The sequence below is a fragment of the Procambarus clarkii genome, chromosome 71, assembly GCF_040958095.1.
Source record: "Procambarus clarkii isolate CNS0578487 chromosome 71, FALCON_Pclarkii_2.0, whole genome shotgun sequence".
Taxonomy (NCBI): Eukaryota; Metazoa; Arthropoda; class Malacostraca; order Decapoda; family Cambaridae; genus Procambarus; species Procambarus clarkii.
This window is the reverse complement of record NC_091220.1, coordinates 2,731,015-2,748,368: the sequence shown is the minus strand read 5'-3', so window position 1 is coordinate 2,748,368 and position 17,354 is coordinate 2,731,015.

The following is a 17,354-nucleotide window of genomic DNA, read 5'->3' as shown; positions in this document are numbered from 1 at the left end:
CCACCACCACGACCACCACCACCACCGCCACCACCACCACCACAAACCACCACCACCACCACCACCACCACCGCCACCACCACCACCACCACCACCACCACGACCACCACCACCACCGCCGCCACCACCATGACCACCGCCATCACCACCACCACCACCGCCGCCGCCACCACCATGACCACCGCCATCACCACCACGACCACCACCACCACCGCCACCACCACCACCACCACCACCACCACCACCGCCGCCACCACCATGACCACCGCCGCCACCACCATGACCACCGCCATCACCACCACCACCACCGCCACCACCACCATCGCCACCACCACCACCGCCACTGCCACTACCACCACCGCCACCACCGCCACCCTCACCACCACCACCACCACCGCCACCGCCACCACCACCATCGCCACCACCACCACCACCACCACCACCGCCACTACCACTACCATGACCACCGCCACCATTGCCACCACCACCATCGCCACCACCACCACCACCACCACCACCGCCACGACCACCACCATGACCACCGCCACCATTGCCACCACCACCATCGCCACCACCACCACCACCACCACCACCGCCACGACCACCACCATGACCACCGCCACCATTGCCACCACCACCACCACCAATTGCATCTGCCAAGAAACCAGGCTCAGTAGGGTTCTATTTACATTTTAACAGGGACCTTTTGCTCTCATGTATTTGTAGTGATTGGCCCTGACTGTTGGGGATTATGTGTGGGTATTTGATTAAGCAAAATATTGAACATTAATTGATCGGTTGGGTAATGTAGGAGGGAATTTAGCTAAGTATTATACTATGTTTCTCAAGTCCTTAGGTGCTCTACTTGGTTGATGATTCCACTTCCCTGCCAGACGTAGGAATAACCTTGTTGCTCACAGAGCTGGTATACTCTGTGTTAATTGAATATTAGTATACTCTAACGCTAGATGTTAGTTATACTTAGAACTGATTAGTAGCAAGTTAAGTGTTGTATTGGAAGACTAGTAATTGTTACTGTACGAGGAGTTCTTTACTTCAGGCAGCGGCCACATGTCGTATGAGAGCTCTTCTGTTCAGAGGCTCGGTGCTGGCTGGTTGTGGGTCTGGACTGGCGTTGTGTACACTCTCCCTCTCGTTCCTCCTACTCTCTCCTAATCCTTTCAATACCTAGTTAAGTACCATTGTTTAGTATTACCGTGCCATATAGGGGGTGTGCCATAATGTGTCCTTAGGGTATTTGTTTAGGTCCTCTAAGTCAGTGTTTTGAACCCCAAGTGTTACCTCTGGGTGACCAAGTGGTGGTCTTAGGGTGACCACGTGTTTCTGTTTTAAGTTACCCAGTGTGTGTTGTGTCCCTTAAGGAACTTAGTCTTACATCTAGTTGTTTGTAACCCTCGTCTCCTGTCTATGTGGATTCAGGGAATTAACATAAGATTGAGGTGATAACAAAATAATTGTATTTGAGGATGATTAGGGTTAAGAAATGAATTATATGTTAAGGTTGATATATAGGAGTTTCCATCATCCTTGTTGGAGTGGGATGATTAATCTCTCTAAATTGCAGATATAGTAATTAATACTTTTCTGGGAATTGTTTTCCCTGGGGGCCGGGCCTTTCCTAACCTCACAGACAGAAACTCCGAGACCGTAAATATTGACCCCCACAAAGCAAACACTAGTTGTGTAACACCACCCCAGTAACGTCAGCCCAAGATTCGTAATGCTCCCGCTACGCGCGCTGCTGTCGTTTCCAAGAGTAAACAAACACCACGTCGCGACTCAATGCTTTTCTCAACACGCTCTGACACTGTTTTCCTACTGGCTATTGTTGATTTGCATATCCTGCACACCTGAGTTAAGTAACTGGTAGCTAATCCTTACCGTGCTATGCGTTAATGGTGATTTACCAAGGAAATAATCACAAATCTTATTTATTAAACTTTCAGTGACTTGTTAAATATTGGAGTTGGTTGGAATTCAGTGCAGTAAGAAATAATTGGTTTCCAGCAGTTAAAGAATTGGCCAGAGAGCATTTTGATTCCTTCCCTGACCTTAATAGGAAGTTGTTCTTTCAGAATTATGATTTGAATGTTACCTTAGCATGTGATCAATTTAAGTGTTACTTACATTACATGAACAAATCCACAAGGGCCGTGACGAGGATTCGAACCTGCGTCCGAGAGCATCCCAGACACTGCCTTAATCGACTGAGCTACGACATGGTCAAAAGGATTTGAAACCAAAGTTCTACTGAACTTACTGGATCCTGCAGCCTCTCCGAGGCACAAACCAGGGTTTTACACAAATCCCCTCATGCGCTCTAGCTATGACAATAGGCCGTTCTCCCTCTTCACCCTTACTTCATTACACACAGAAATCACAATTGCGTGATTCATCAAATGAACAAATCCACAAGGGCCGTGACGAGGATTTGAACCTGTGTCAGAGAGCATCCCAGACGCTGCCTTAATCGACTGAGCTACGACATGGTCAAAAGGAGTTGAAACCAAAGTTCTACTGAACTTACTGGATCCTGCAGCCTCTCCATGGCACAAATCAGGGTTTTTAGTACCAAGTAGTACTCTTCTAGTGTACCTTGATGATCTCATAATAATGTCACAAGATGTTCCAACTCATTTCCAGAACTTAAAGAAAGTTCTTGTAAACCTAGTGGAAGCAAACTTAAAGATAAATCTCTCAAAGAGTTCATTTTTAAAGGAGATGATTATTTTCATAGGTCATACAGTCACCCCTCTCAGGAATCACTTTGAATGAATCGAAAATGCCACAGAATGCAGAAGCCTTAAGACAGTTTATGGGTTTTGTGGGATTTTATCGTTCATTTTATTGCTGATTTCTCTATCATAGCCGCCCCACTTTACAAGTTACAAATAAATGATGAATCCTTTGTTTGAGAAGAAATTCAAGAGCAGAAATTCAATAAACTCGAAGCAGCACTGATCTCTTCACCTGTCCTCAGGTACCTAGATTTTTCTAAACCTTTCACGTTAGTCATAAATGCAAGTGATGAAGGCTTGGGTTGATGATGCTGCATTACTTCAAGCTGAGGGACACAGAGATCATGCAATAGCTTATTCTAGCCGTACATTATCTAAAGAGAAGAAAAATTATAGTGCAACAGAACGTGAAGCTTGAGCAGTTGTATGGGCTCTTAAACATTTCATGGATACATTCTATAAAAATCCTGTCCTTGTACTTACAAATCATCAATCATTAATTTATTTGTTCAAGAATAAGAATCCCGTTAGAAAGTTTGCTAGATATTTGCTCACAATTCAAGAATTCAACCCCACATTTGGTTATATTCCAGGAAAACAAAATGTTGTAGCTGATGCGTTTTCTCAAAACGTAGCTGTAATTCAGGTAGATTATCCATCATTAGATACTGCAGTAGTCGAGACAGAACAGTGACAAGACCCCACATGGGCACCTATCATGAAGTTTTTGACAAAAAGCAAAACACTCATCTGATTCACAAACTTCCAGTACCATTGAAAGAGTTAGTGATGTTAGACAATTTACTGTGTAGAGTAGTAAAGCTAGGGACACCCTGGAGGAAGTGTTGTCAGTTAGTCATTCCAGCAGTATTAGTACCAGTTGTGTTAAAGATTATCCATGAGGCTCCTGCAAGTGCATATCCAGGAAAGGATCACACACTCCAGTGATGTCGATTGAAGTATTTTTGGCTCAAAATGGCAAAAGAGATTGTTCATTATGTTGATAGATGTTTAACCTGCATACAGCACAAGGGACATGTCGTGGGACCAAACCTTATTTATGTGTACCCAGCGACTAAAGCACCTTAGGAACGGGTACCAATGGATTTGTTGAAAAATTTTGCAGAAACAGCAAAGGCGGAACAAACACTTGCTCATAATGGTTTAGAATTTTTTTCTTGGGATTCTTGGGTGGAGTTGGGGAAGGAGAAGTTAGGGAATGGACGAGATGCGGGGGAGTAGGGGTGAGAGAGGGAAAGATACGGGTGTGGGGAGGGGGGAGATAAGGGAGGGGGAAAGGTAAGGGGTGAGGGAGATAAGGTGTGTTCTGGCCGTGTGAGTATTACCCGGAAAGTGATTATTTACATAGCTGAGTAAACAAGCGTATCGAAAGAGAGGAAATGTTTACTTTGATAAGGTGATAGGGAGGGAGCGGGTCTGATGTTCTGGAATAATTACGTCTGATGAACGTTGAACTAAGGTGGAGGACAAGGGCTGAAACTCGGTAACACTGTTTTCTTTCTTACTAAGTGTGAGTTACGCATGTTTTATATTTTGAGGGGAGATTGAACTGACAGTAGCAAAGTTGTACGAATGATCTAAGGCAGAGAACATAAGCTGAAACTCAGTAATATCCTTGATCTTATTTACTGCGGCTGAAATAACTGTGTTTTAAATCTCGAGGAAATTGATCAGTTAATAGTGGAGTTACATGAGCACAATAAGGCGGAGGACAGAAGCTAGTACTGGCTAACAATATTTTCTTTACTAGCTCCATCAGAAGTATGACTATTTTAAATTTCAAGGAAATTAATCAGATAATAGCGGAGTTGTGCGAATGAAGAAAGGTGGAGGATGGGAGCTTCAACTTGGTAACTCTATTTTCTTTTCTTACTATATTCGAAATATGACTGTTTTAAATATCGTGGAAAATGATTGGTTAATAGCGGAGTTGTGAGAGTGAAGTAAGGAAGAGGACAAGAGCTAGAACTCAGTAAGTGACTTGATCTGACTTACTGAGTCTGAAATATACCGGGTTTAAATTTCAGGGGAATTGATTAGGTATTAACGAAGATACAAGAGGGGCATAAGGTGGGGAAAAGAAGCTAAACTCAATAATTTTATTTTTATTTTTTACCACATCTCAAATACAGTGGGTGTTAAATTTTAGGAGGAGTTGGACTGATACTAACGAAGTTGTACAAATATTCCATGGCTGAATATAGGAGCTAAAACTTGGTACTGTTTTTTCTTTTTTGTTTTAAACTGGTCTATTAGTAGCGAAACTACACTTATAAACATAAAGAACCAGGCCCAAGAGCTAATATCTGATGAACTTTTTAAAAATATTTGTTCAAGTCTGTAGTTTATTTTTTCAATAAGAACTCTAATAAGAATGCAGGTATAAGTAAAACTTTGTATTGGGGTCATAAACTGGTCTTCGACAAATTTTGGTCTTAAACTGGACTTTGACAATATATGAATTTCTTCTATAAAAACTCTTTAAGAATGCAGCGACGATTAAAACTCTGAACAATTTTGGTCCTAAACTGGACTGACATATTTCGGTCTTAAACTCTTAAATTGATCTCTGAACATTTTCGGTCTAAAACGAGTGAAACAGTAGTAAATGGACAAAAAACCAAACGTTACTGCTAAGGGGTCTATTTTCCTTAACAAAACTTCTATAAACATATTCCCAGAAAATGGTCTCAGAAAAATTTCGGTCTTAAACTGTAAAACGGTCAAAAATTTTAATCTGAAACGAATGGCGGCTTAGCAGTAAGTAAATCTTTGAAAAAATTTACTCGGAACCGACCCCCCCCCCCCCCCCCTCGTGGCTTAGCAGTACGACCGTAGACGTAGCAGTAAGCAGATCTCAGACAAATTTTACCTAGAACCCTCAGTGGCTTAGGGACCAATAGAACTCTAACAAATTTTACATGCAATGCCAGACTCGTCAGCGGTAACCGAGCTCGAAAAACGAACAGTTACTGTTGATGCGGCATCCCTACTACTATCATCCTTGGGTGAGTCCCTGGGGAGCATAATCATCCCATGGGGAGTCTCTGGGGAGCATAATCATCCCATGGGGAGTCTCCTGGGGAGCATAATCATCCCATGGGGAGTCTCCTGGGGAGCATAATCATCCCATGGGGAGTCTCCTGGGGAGCATAATCATCCCATGGGGAGTCTCCTAGGGAGCATAATCATCCCATGGGGAGTCTCCTGGGGAGCATAATCATCCCATGGGGAGTCTCCTGGGGAGCATAATCATCCCATGGGGAGTCCCTGGGGAGCATAATCATCCCATGGGGAGTCTCTTGGGGAGCATAATCATCCCATGGGGAGTCTCTGGGGAGCATAATCATCCCATGAGGAGTCCCTGGGAGCATAATCATCCCATGGGGAGTCTCTGGGGAGCATAATAATCCCATGGGGAGTCTCTGGGGAGCATAATCATCCCATGGGGAGTCTCTGGGGAGCATAATAATCCCATGGGGAGTCTCTGGGGAGCATAATAATCCCATGGGGAGTCTCTGGGGAGCATAATCATCCCATGGGGAGTTTCTGGGGAGCATTATCATTCCATGGGGAGCCTCTGACGAGCATATTCATCTCCTCGCGAGGAGCTGGGAGCCTAATCATCCCATGGCGTGTCCTCGGAGACCATAATCATCCCCAGTATCTGCTAACCACACTTGCAACAGTGTCTGCTGGCCACACTCTTCCAACAGTGTCTGTGGGCACACTCTTGCAACAGTGTCTGCTGGGCACACTCTTGCAACAGTGTCTGTTGGCCACACTCTTCCAACAGTGTCTGCAGAGCACACTCTTGAAACTGTATCTGCTGGGAACACTCTTGCAACAGTGTCTGCTGAGCAAACTCTTGAAACAGTGTCTGCAGAGCACACTCTTGAAACTGTATCTGCTGGGAACACTCTTGCAACAGTGTCTGCTGGGCACGCTCTTGCAACAGTGTCTGCTGGGAACACTGTTGCACAGGCTCTCAGCGTGCCTCTGGCAATGAACTTTAATGAGTCACTTATGTCGGGAGAATTGCCCAGTTGCTGGAAGAAGGCAAATGTCGTACCGATCTTCAAGAAAGGTGATAGGGAGGAGGCACTTAACTATAGACCCGTATCACTGGCAAACATCCCCTGTAAAATACTTGAGAGAATAATTAGGCTACGACTGGTTGCACACCTGGAGAACGTTAGGTTTATGAACAATCAACATGGGTTCTGGTTAGGGAAATCTTGCCTAACAAACCTTTTGGAATTCTATGATAAAATAACGAGGATAAGACAGGACAGAGATGGTTGGGCAGACTGTATATTTCTGGACTGCCAAAAAGCCTTTGATACAGTACCGCACATGAGACTGCTGTTCAAACTCGAGAGGCAGGCGGGGGTGGGAGGAAAGGTCCTAGCATGGATAAGGAACTACCCAACAGGAAGGAGCCAAAGAGGTAAGGGGCAAGAAGTCGGACTGGCGAACAGTAACGAGTGGAGTACCTCAAGGATAGGTGCTGGGACCCACTCTATTTCTAATATACGTTAACTACATGTTTACAGGAGTAGAATCCTACATGTCGATGTTTGTGGATGACGCAAAGTTAATGAGAAGAGTTGTGACAGTTGAGGATTGTAGGATCCTCCAAGAGGACCTGAACAGGTTGCAGAGATGGTCAGAGAAATGGCTACTGGAGTTCAACACGAGCAAATGTAAAGTTATGTAAATGGGACTAGGTGATAGGAGACCAAAGGGATAGGACACAATGAAGGGAAACTGCCTACCTGTGACGACGCGAGAAAGAGACCTGGGCGTGGACGTAACACCTAATCTAACTCCTGTGGCACATATAAATAGGATAACGACAGCAGCGTTCTCTACACTAGCAAAAGTTAGAAAATCATTCAGAAACCTAAGTAACGAGGCATTTAGGGCGCTTTACACTGCCTATGTGAGACCAGTCTTAGAGTATGCCGCGCCATCATGGAGCCCCCACCTGAAGAAACACATAAGGAAACTGGAAAAGGTTCAGAAGTTTGCGACGAGACTCTTCCCAGAGTTATGAGGGATGGGATATGAAGAGCACCTGAAGGAACTGAACCTTACAACACTAGAAAAAGAAGGGAGAGGGGAGGATATGATAGGAACGTATAAAATACTCAGGGGAATTGACAGAGTGGAAATAAATGAAATGTTCAAACGTAATAGTAATAGAACGGAAAAAATAGATTTTTTTAACAGTACTGGAAAATGGAATGTAGTTAAGGAGCAAGTTGTCGAAGCAAAGTCTATTCATAATTTGAAAACTAGATATGATAGGACAATGGGACCGGAGTCATTGCTGTAAACAACCGATGGCTAGAAAGGCAGGATCCAAGAGTCAATGCTCGATTCTGCAAGCATAAGTAGGTGAGTACACACACACACACACACACACTCGACTTGTGTTGTGACCATCGTGTTGGGTGGACGTGGGTTGGGAGCTCCTGGTTCACTAGTGGAGTGGGAGGGGTAATCAGGCAACTTCGAAGTGAAAAAGTGAGTACAAGTGAATGAAAAAACCTTGGGTTTTGACCAAAGCCATAAGGCAGTGAAGAAAAACAGTATAAGTAGCGTAATTGAAAATAGTTGATGAAGTACTGTGGCAATGTGCAGTGTGGAGCAGACCTCACCGACCTCTGACCGTGACCTCACCCCCTGCAGCAACCTTCCCAATACCACGTGGGAAGACGCTTGGAGATTCACTCACCTATTGTGTTAGCAGGACGGTAAGATACTTGGAACCCCTGTGGGTAAGGTTGGATTATAGCAATGATTAGGTCAGGAAGGGAGTCTAGGTCCAACAGTATTATGATTGAAGAAGAAGATAGGTTTGTGGAGAAGATGATTGGAAAATTTGTAGAGAAGAGGGATGTTTGGATAGATGATCTAATCTAGGGGATTAAAAGTGAAGTCTTTAATAAGATACAGGACGAGGTTCAAAGACTCAAACAAGAGTTTATGGATTATATTCAAGAGGAAATCAGGAAGAGCAGGGTAGAATGGCAAAGAGAAATAACTAGGCTTACTAATGAATTTGGCAGGAATAAGGGAAGCTTGGCAGGGGAAGGGGGAGTAGTAGTAGGTGGAGTAGCGGGTGTGGGAGGGGTGGGGGTCAGCCAGGGAGGGGGCCACCAGCATGACCCTGAACTGAGAAAGTGGACAATCATAATCCATGGATTGCTTGGCCAGGGTACCATCGAGGCAGGAAAAGATGGAGATTGAGAATTTGGAGCTACAGGGGATCTTGAGAGACATGAGAGCCCATATAGCAGGGAATGAGGTGCAAGTCCACCGACGCATTGGGCCATACAACTGTAACAGTAAGCGACCTGTCCTGGTACAGTTCACTAACGAAGAGGCAGTGGATTACATACTGCATCACAAACACTTACTCAGAGGTAGCAAAAATTACTACAATGTATATATTGACAAATTCATGACGAAGGAGGAACAGATAGCCCACAGAGCAAGCAAACAACAATACAACTCTTCCCATTTGAGCGTAGCTACACACCCCAATGCTAATCCACCCCATGCTAACCAGCTCACACCTGCTTCTCAGGTCACTCCCTCCCCAAATCAGCCCTCCCTGCCCCTGCTTATCTCCCCAACACCTCCCTTGAGCCCTCTGACCCCACCACAGTCAAATTCATACCACATTCCAAGGACCCTCTCATCACCTCAACCCCCAAAACCCATCCAGCCCTCGTCCCCTCAACACCCAAAACCCACCCAGCCCTCATCCCCTCAACCCCAAAAACCCACCCAGCCCTCATCCCCTCAACCCCCAAAACCTACCCAACCCTCACCCCTCCTCATCCCTTCTCCTTCCATGTGACCCCCCCCCCACCCTTGCGAGGGGGGTGGGAGGTTCCCCCCACCCCCTCTATCCTTCCCCTCCCAACCTTTCAACCTCTATCTGACTCCCAACCTTACGCTATCTCCTAACCCCTCTATGCCTATCAGACCCTCCCTAATCTTCAGACCCAGTATGCCCTTCCTACTCCAGACCTACCTACCCAGGCCCTACCCCAGACCCTCCTACCTACCTTCCTAGAAGCCCAGCCCCCATTAGCCCCCCAAGCACCCCTCCCGACCTCTTTCACCCCCCCATACACCCCCCGGACCCCCTAGACACCCCCCGGATCTCCCCTGGACACCCCCCGGATCCTCCCCGCCCCCAGTCATCCCCCAGACACCCCCCAGATCCCCCAGGTGCCCCCTGCCCCCAGTCACCCCCCACTCAGACACCCCCAGATCCCCCCAGACTCCCAGAGAAAGGGAGAACTCTGGTACAAGAGTTTCCACGAAGAATCTCAAGGTTTGGTACACCAATGCTGATGGGGTATCTAATAAAGCAGAAGAGATAAAAGAAAGAGTGAGTGAGGCAGATCCTGACATAGTTGCAATTGTGGAAACTAAAATTAATGACATGATCTCAGATGCAATCTTTCCTGAAGGGTACCAGGTGATACGAAAAGAGAGGACACAGAGACAGGGAGGGGGAGTGGCACTCCTAATAAAGCGGAAATGGAAGTTTGAAGACCTGGGAAAACGGGTTACCAATGAGTGCACAAGCTTCATACATGGAACTCTGACAGTAGATGGGAGGAAGATTGTGATCTTTGTAATCTACAATCCCCTCACCAAACAGTAGAAGACCCAGGCAGGAGTATGATGACAACAACAAGGCATGTATAGATGAACTGCAGAAGGCAGCAACACTAGCCCACAGAATGAGAGCGAAGCTGCTGATCATGGGGGACCTAAATCATGGAGAGATAAATAGGGAATCAAGGAATCCCCATGGAGGGGACGAAACGTGGGGAGCAAAATTAGTAGATGTTATAGACAGGAATTTCCTAACACAACATGTGAAGGAAGACACAAGGGAAAGAGGAGGAGATGCACCGAGCCTATTAGACCTGATTTTCACCCAAAACGTAGAAGATATTGAGAATTTAGAGCATGAAATACCTCTAGGGGCCAGTGACCATTGTGTCCTAGTCTTTGACTACATGATGGAATTCAAACTTATGACCATGGGACAAGAGATCTGGGAAAGGAGAGTTGACTACAAGAAAGGGGACTATAAGAGAATAAGGGACTATCTGGGTGAAGTGCGGTGGGGGGAAGAAATTAGAGGAAAAACAGTCCAAGATATGATGGACCTAGTCATACAGAAATGCCAGGAGGCCGAAGAGAGATTTATACCAACAGTAAAGGGAAAAAATAAGAAGGAATATAACCCATGGTTTAATAGACAGTGTCAGGAAGCAAAAATGGCCAGCAGGCGGGAGTGGAGGAAGTACAGAAGACAAAGGACAGAGGACAACTGGATCAGATGCAACAGAGCTAGGAACGATTACATTAACATAAGACGAACATCGGAAAGGGTCTATGAGAACGATATTGCAATCAAAGCGAAAAAACAACCTAAGTTTCAACACAGTCATATAAGAAGAAAAATGTTGGTGAACGACCAAGTGACAAGACTAAGGAAGACAGAGGGGGCATATACTGAAAGTGACAAGGAAATCTGCGAGGCACTGAAGGCCAGTTTCCATGCAGTGTTCACTACCGAGCCTGAGCAGCTCCCATTGTTGGAAGGGGGTTACCTTAGATGAAAGACTATCAGATATAGAGGTGACAGCAGAGGAGGAAATGAAACAGTTGACAACTCTAGATGCAACTAAAGCAGTTGGACCAGACAAAGTATCACCGTGGATACTAAAAGAAGCAACGCAGGCCCTCAGCATACCTCTGGCAATGATCTTTAATGAGTCACTTATGTCGGGAGAATTGCCCAGCTGCTGGAAGAAGGCAAATGTCGTGCCGATCTTCAAGAAAGGCGATAGGGAGGAGGCACTTAACTATAGACCCGTATCACTGACAAGCATCCCCTGTAAAATACTGGAAAGAATAAATAGACTACGACTGGTTGCACACCTGGAGAACACTAGGTTTGTGAACAAACATCAACATGGGTTCTGGACAGGGAAATCGTGCCTAACAAACCTTCTGGAATTTTATGATAAAATAACGAGGATAAGACAGGACAGAGATGGTTGGGCAGACTGCATATTTCTGAACTGCCAAAAAGCCTTTGATACAGTACCGCACATGAGACTGCTATTCAAACTCGAGAGGCAGGCGGGGATGGGGGGAAAGGTCCTAGCATGGATAAGGAACTACCTAACAGGAAGGAGCCAAAGAGTTACGGTAAGGGGCGAGAAGTCGGACTGGCGAACAGTAACAAGTGGAGTACCACAAGGATCGGTGCTGGGACCAATTCTATTTCTTGTATATGTTAACGACATGTTTGCAGGCGTAGAATCCTACATGTCGATGTTTGCGGATGACGCAAAGTTGATGAGAAGAGTTGTGACAGATGAGGATTGCAGGATCCTCCAAGAGGACCTGAACAGGTTGCTGAGATGGTCAGAGAAATGGCTACTGGAATTCAACACGAGCTAAAGTTAGGGAGTAAAGTTATGGAAATGGGACTAGGAGATAGGAGACCAAAGGGACAGTACACAATGAAGAGGAACAGCCTACCTGTGACGACGCGAAAGAGACCTGGGTGTGGACGTAACACCTAATCTCTCTCCTGAGGCACGTATAAATAGGATAACGATAGCAGCGGACTCTATACTGGCAAAAGTTAGAACATCATTCAGAAACCTAAGAAAGGAGGCATTTAGGGCGCTTTACACTGCCTACGTGAGGCCAGTCTTAGAGTATGCCGCCTCATCATGGAGTCCCCATCTGAAGAAGCATGTAATGAAACTGGAAAAGGTTCAGAGGTTTGCAACGACACTCGTCCCAGAGCTGCGAGGAATGGGGTATGAGGAGCGCCTGAGGGAACTGTGCCTTTCGACACTAGAAAGAAGGAGGGAGAGGGGGGACATGATAGGAACGTATAAAATACTCAGAGGGATTGACAGAGTGGACATAGACGAAATGTTCACACGGAATAGTAACAGAACGAGAGGACATGGATGGAAGCTTGAAACTCAGATGAGTCACAGAGATGTTAGGAAGTTTTCTTTTAGCGTGAGAGTAGTGGGAAAATGGAATGCACTTCAGGAACAGGTTGTGGAAGCAAATACTATTCATAATTTTAAAACCAGATATGATAGGGAAATGGGACAGGAGTCATTGCTTTAAACAACCGATGCTCGAAAGGCGGGATCCATGAGTCAATGCTCGATCCTGCAGACACAACTAGGTGAGTACACACACACACACACACCAACCTTCTAATACATCCTTCAACTCACTCTCTCTAATAGACTGGTCCCTTCACTTCACTTCAAGGGACAATCTAACACATCTCTCAACTCATTATGACATCATATCAACTGTCAACTGTCACAGGGCTGGGGGACAGTCAACCTTGCCCTGGGCAATGGTTCTGCTCAACTGTTGTTGAGGTTCTGTTATTGTAGCTGACCGCAGATATCTTCCCAGTCTACGGTCGTCTTGTTGCGGAATTTCCTTTTGTCAGTTGATTATCCTTTTTGTTTCTCATTTGTTCTGGTCATTAGTGTGTGGGTCCCAAGTTCACTATAGACACCGTCCCAGTTCACGGTCGTCTTGGAGCACAGTAAACTTTTAACCATAAATTATCCTGTTAGCTTCTCCAATTTTTCCGTCATTGGAGTGTGGGTGTCGAATTTAAGCGCCATGCCCGACCAATCATTATATTCCAGCTGGTCGCTCGACTCATCATCATCATCTTCATCATATTCAAGCTGGTTGCTCGACTCGTCATCATCAATCACCCAATCAACCACCATCTCACACGTCTAACTCATCAGGAGAATTCCACTCATTATTATAAGAAAAGTCAACTATGCCGGCTTAGTCAGGCGCAGTGGTTCCACGCCAACTTCCCACAAAAATTTCTTCAACTCATTAATCTACTGAAGAGTTTCAGTCAACCGTGCGTATAATGCCATCCAATGCCAGACGGAGTCATCATCTGGAGACTTGAGGAGAGATGAGTCTAGCTCAGGCAGTGCTGGGATTAAGCCCATCATGGCTGCAAGAGTCCGTGCCAGATGCATCAGCCCTGTCTGCTGACTCTGCCAGTCTGCTGCTTGATCTTGGAGCAGACTCAGCTCCATCTTGGTCATCTCCACTCGCCTCCACTCACGGTAAGTCATCAAGCTCATCACCACCATCAACAACACACCCCAAACCATCAATCCACCAACACAACTCATTATTACTGAAGTAGAAAGGCCGTGAAATCAATGGAAATATACTCTTGATATTCACAAGACCAGAAACAATGTTTTAGTTAATTGTTATCAGTTTTGAAGGTAACGAGGTCATTACACTATCTCAGATCACGTTATTTAGTGAGGGTGGAACTGTCAATGGTGAGGGTGGTGTTGACAGTGATTAATGGTGAAGTAAGGGTCGTAAGAAGTAAGACACTTCTTATCACGAGAGGATAAGGAAGATGAGGATGCTGAGAGAATAGGGAAGATGAGGATGCTGAGAGGATAGGGAAGATGATGATGCTGAGGGGATAAGGGAGATGATGATGCTGAGGGGATAGGGAAGATGAGGATGCTGAGGATGAGACAGGTAGCAGAGGGGCGACTGTCGTCTCAACCTCAGTCAGCTGGTCAACAGTGACTGCTGGCGGAGCAAGAGCAGTGACACTGCCACTACCCTTACTCACAACCACACACTGTCAACTGGTGACGCAAGGCTGGTTTTTAGGGTTAAAATTATCTGCACAAAATCTAAGTCAGACTAGGTGGCAACACTCCTGAAGGTGAAGATGATGTTGCGGTGATGGTGAAGATAATGATGCTGAGGGGATAGGGAAGATGAGGATGCTTAGGGGATAGGGAAGATGAGGATGCTGAGGGGATAGGGAAGATGAGGATGCTGAGGGGATAGGGAAGATGAGGATGCTGAGGGGATAGGGAAGATGAGGATGCTGAGGGGATAGGGAAGATGATGATGCTGAGGGGATAGGGAAGATGAGGATGCTGAGGGGATAGGGAAGATGAGGATGCTGAGGGGATAGGGAAGATGAGGATGCTGAGGGGATAGGGAAGATGAGGATGCTGAGGGGATAGGGAAGATGAGGATGCTGAGGAGATAGGGAAGCTGAGGATGTTGAGGGGATAGGGAAGATTAGGATGCTGAGGAGATAGGGAAGCTGAGGATGCTGAGGGGATAAGAGAGATGATTGTTGTAATCCACAAGTTAGTAGGAATTATTAGCTAGAGGATCATTACTACAACACTTAACGAATGATGACTGGAAGTACATGTTAAGCAGACAGACTATGGATCACATATCTAAGAAAGGTCAATGGATTAAGACCGAAGCTGTTTAGCCAAATTAATAATTCCTGGAAAGAGGAATTATTCTTCTTCAGGCTTCTAGGAACAAGATTACTACTTCTAGGGATAAGGTTAATCGGATTATACCTTCCTTGAGAGGCGGGGTGAAATGGTTGAGGTAGATGGCTGATTGGAGCCAGTCTGATTGTGGGAGTTGAACTGAGAAGTCCTCTGGATCCCCGTTTGCGGCAGCAGCGAAGTGTAGCAGACAGCTATGCGAGAGCCTAATGTGATCTTAGTGACCAAGTTAAGTCTGCAGTATGTGAGTATTGAATGAAAGACTAACCGGGTGTGGAGCGTTGTAGTAATCATTCCGTATTAGGGACTTAGGCGGAAGTTACGAGTGTGGGTGGTGATCGCGGAGGTCAAGTGGTCAATGGGTATTGGAAGTGTATTGACCTAATAGAGTATGTTCATATGTATTTATTTGTCAGAGTCTATTCTTTGTAATTAAATGACAAAACCCGACGGCCTTTAAGTACCTTCCATATGTTCATTCATTGTGTTCCAGTACAAACCGAGTGGTACGCCTCAAGGGTCTGGTGTGTGTAGGAGTATAGGTGGTAGTAACGGTTGCTGAGGCAAGATGTTATGTGTTGTGTAATCGCTGTGTTCGGAATGAACCGGGGTTCAGCGTCACGACATATTTGGTGGCAGCGCAAACAGGTTTTGGAACACTTTGCGAGATGAAGGAAGTGTGTTTCTGGTTTAGTTGGTGAGGGAATGTTCGGGAAATGGTAGACGTCGGGTTGTGGTGAGAATGGTGGTTACTAGACGGAGGAAAGAAGGGTCAGGTGAGACCAGGTCAGAGGTGTTAGTTAATTAAAGGGACTAGGCCATTGTGGGGCACATGTGGGGTTTATTTCTTTCTTTCCAGATTCCTGCAACAAGAGACAGCAAAGATGCAAGTCTGGACCACTGATTCATCGGGAGGCAAAACAAGTGCAGTGTTCGTAGTGCGGATTATACAGTATTCGTAGTGCGGATTACACAGAGGGGCGAGTAAAACTAGCGCGGGTGAATGTGGGCCAGCGTGGGCCATGTGCGGGCCAAGCAATGGGTGGGCCGAGCGAGCCGCACCTTGGAGCTTGATTTATATCGTCGGTATGGTGGTAATAGTGAGAAACCGTTGCTAAGGACAAATCAATCGTGAAATCTACTTAATTTGAAGTCAATTAAATATCATGTAAAGTGTAGATCGAATATTTTAAATATTATTAAATATTACGTAAAGATTTGAGCGATTTCAGGCGTTACATCGATACAGAAAATAGGCGAAGTGAATTGTGAACTGCAAGGCATAGCGAGCGACGCGTAATTTGACGTCTGGGGTTCGATGTCTTGTGTACCGTGGAGAGGTCCATGGAGATTTTTTTGTGGGTGCAGGTAGCATTATGGAGAGTGTTACCTGGGACACGGAGAGCGTGTCCCGTCGGTGGGGGTGTGTGGCGTCCAGAGGTGGCGACGCAGTGTGTACTGGCGTTTGGACGCCAAGTGTAGTGAATGATTGTATATTGGCGGAAGGACGAGAGTGAGTAGTGTAATGCATGTGTAGTGGCGTATGAGACGACAGCGTAATGACTAGTTTACTGTAGTGTAATGTGCATGTTTTGACTGTTGATATTATGGATGTAGTATAGTGCATGACATTGTTGGGATTGTAGCGCCAAGGTGTAGCATGTGTAGCGTTACTGGTTGTTGTAACACCGGGTGTATTGTAGACATTAGCGTTGAAGTATGTTAACGCAGGTGGTAGAGTGTGGCGGGTGGCCACTACACAAGAAATTATGCCTGATGAGTGTTGATCAGGTAATTAACGGATTACGAGAGAAAAGGGAGTGTGTGTGGCGTCTGGTTACTTATTGGTGGTGACGTTTCGTGGTGTTTTGATGCGCTCTGGCGCAAGGCATATGCCTGTGGTGGTAATGGTGTTGGGGGACGCCGTGTGTGTTGTGTTGATGGCGTTGGGGACGCCGTGTGTTGTGTTGATGGCGTTGGGGACGCCGTGTGTGTTGTGTTGATGGCGTTGGGGACGCCGTGTGTTGTGTTGAGGGCGTTGGGGACGCCGTGTGTTGTGTTGAGGGCGTTGGGGACGCCGGGTGTTGTGTTGAGGGCGTTGGGGACGCCGTGTGTTGTGTTGGGGACGCCGTGTGTTGTGTTGAGG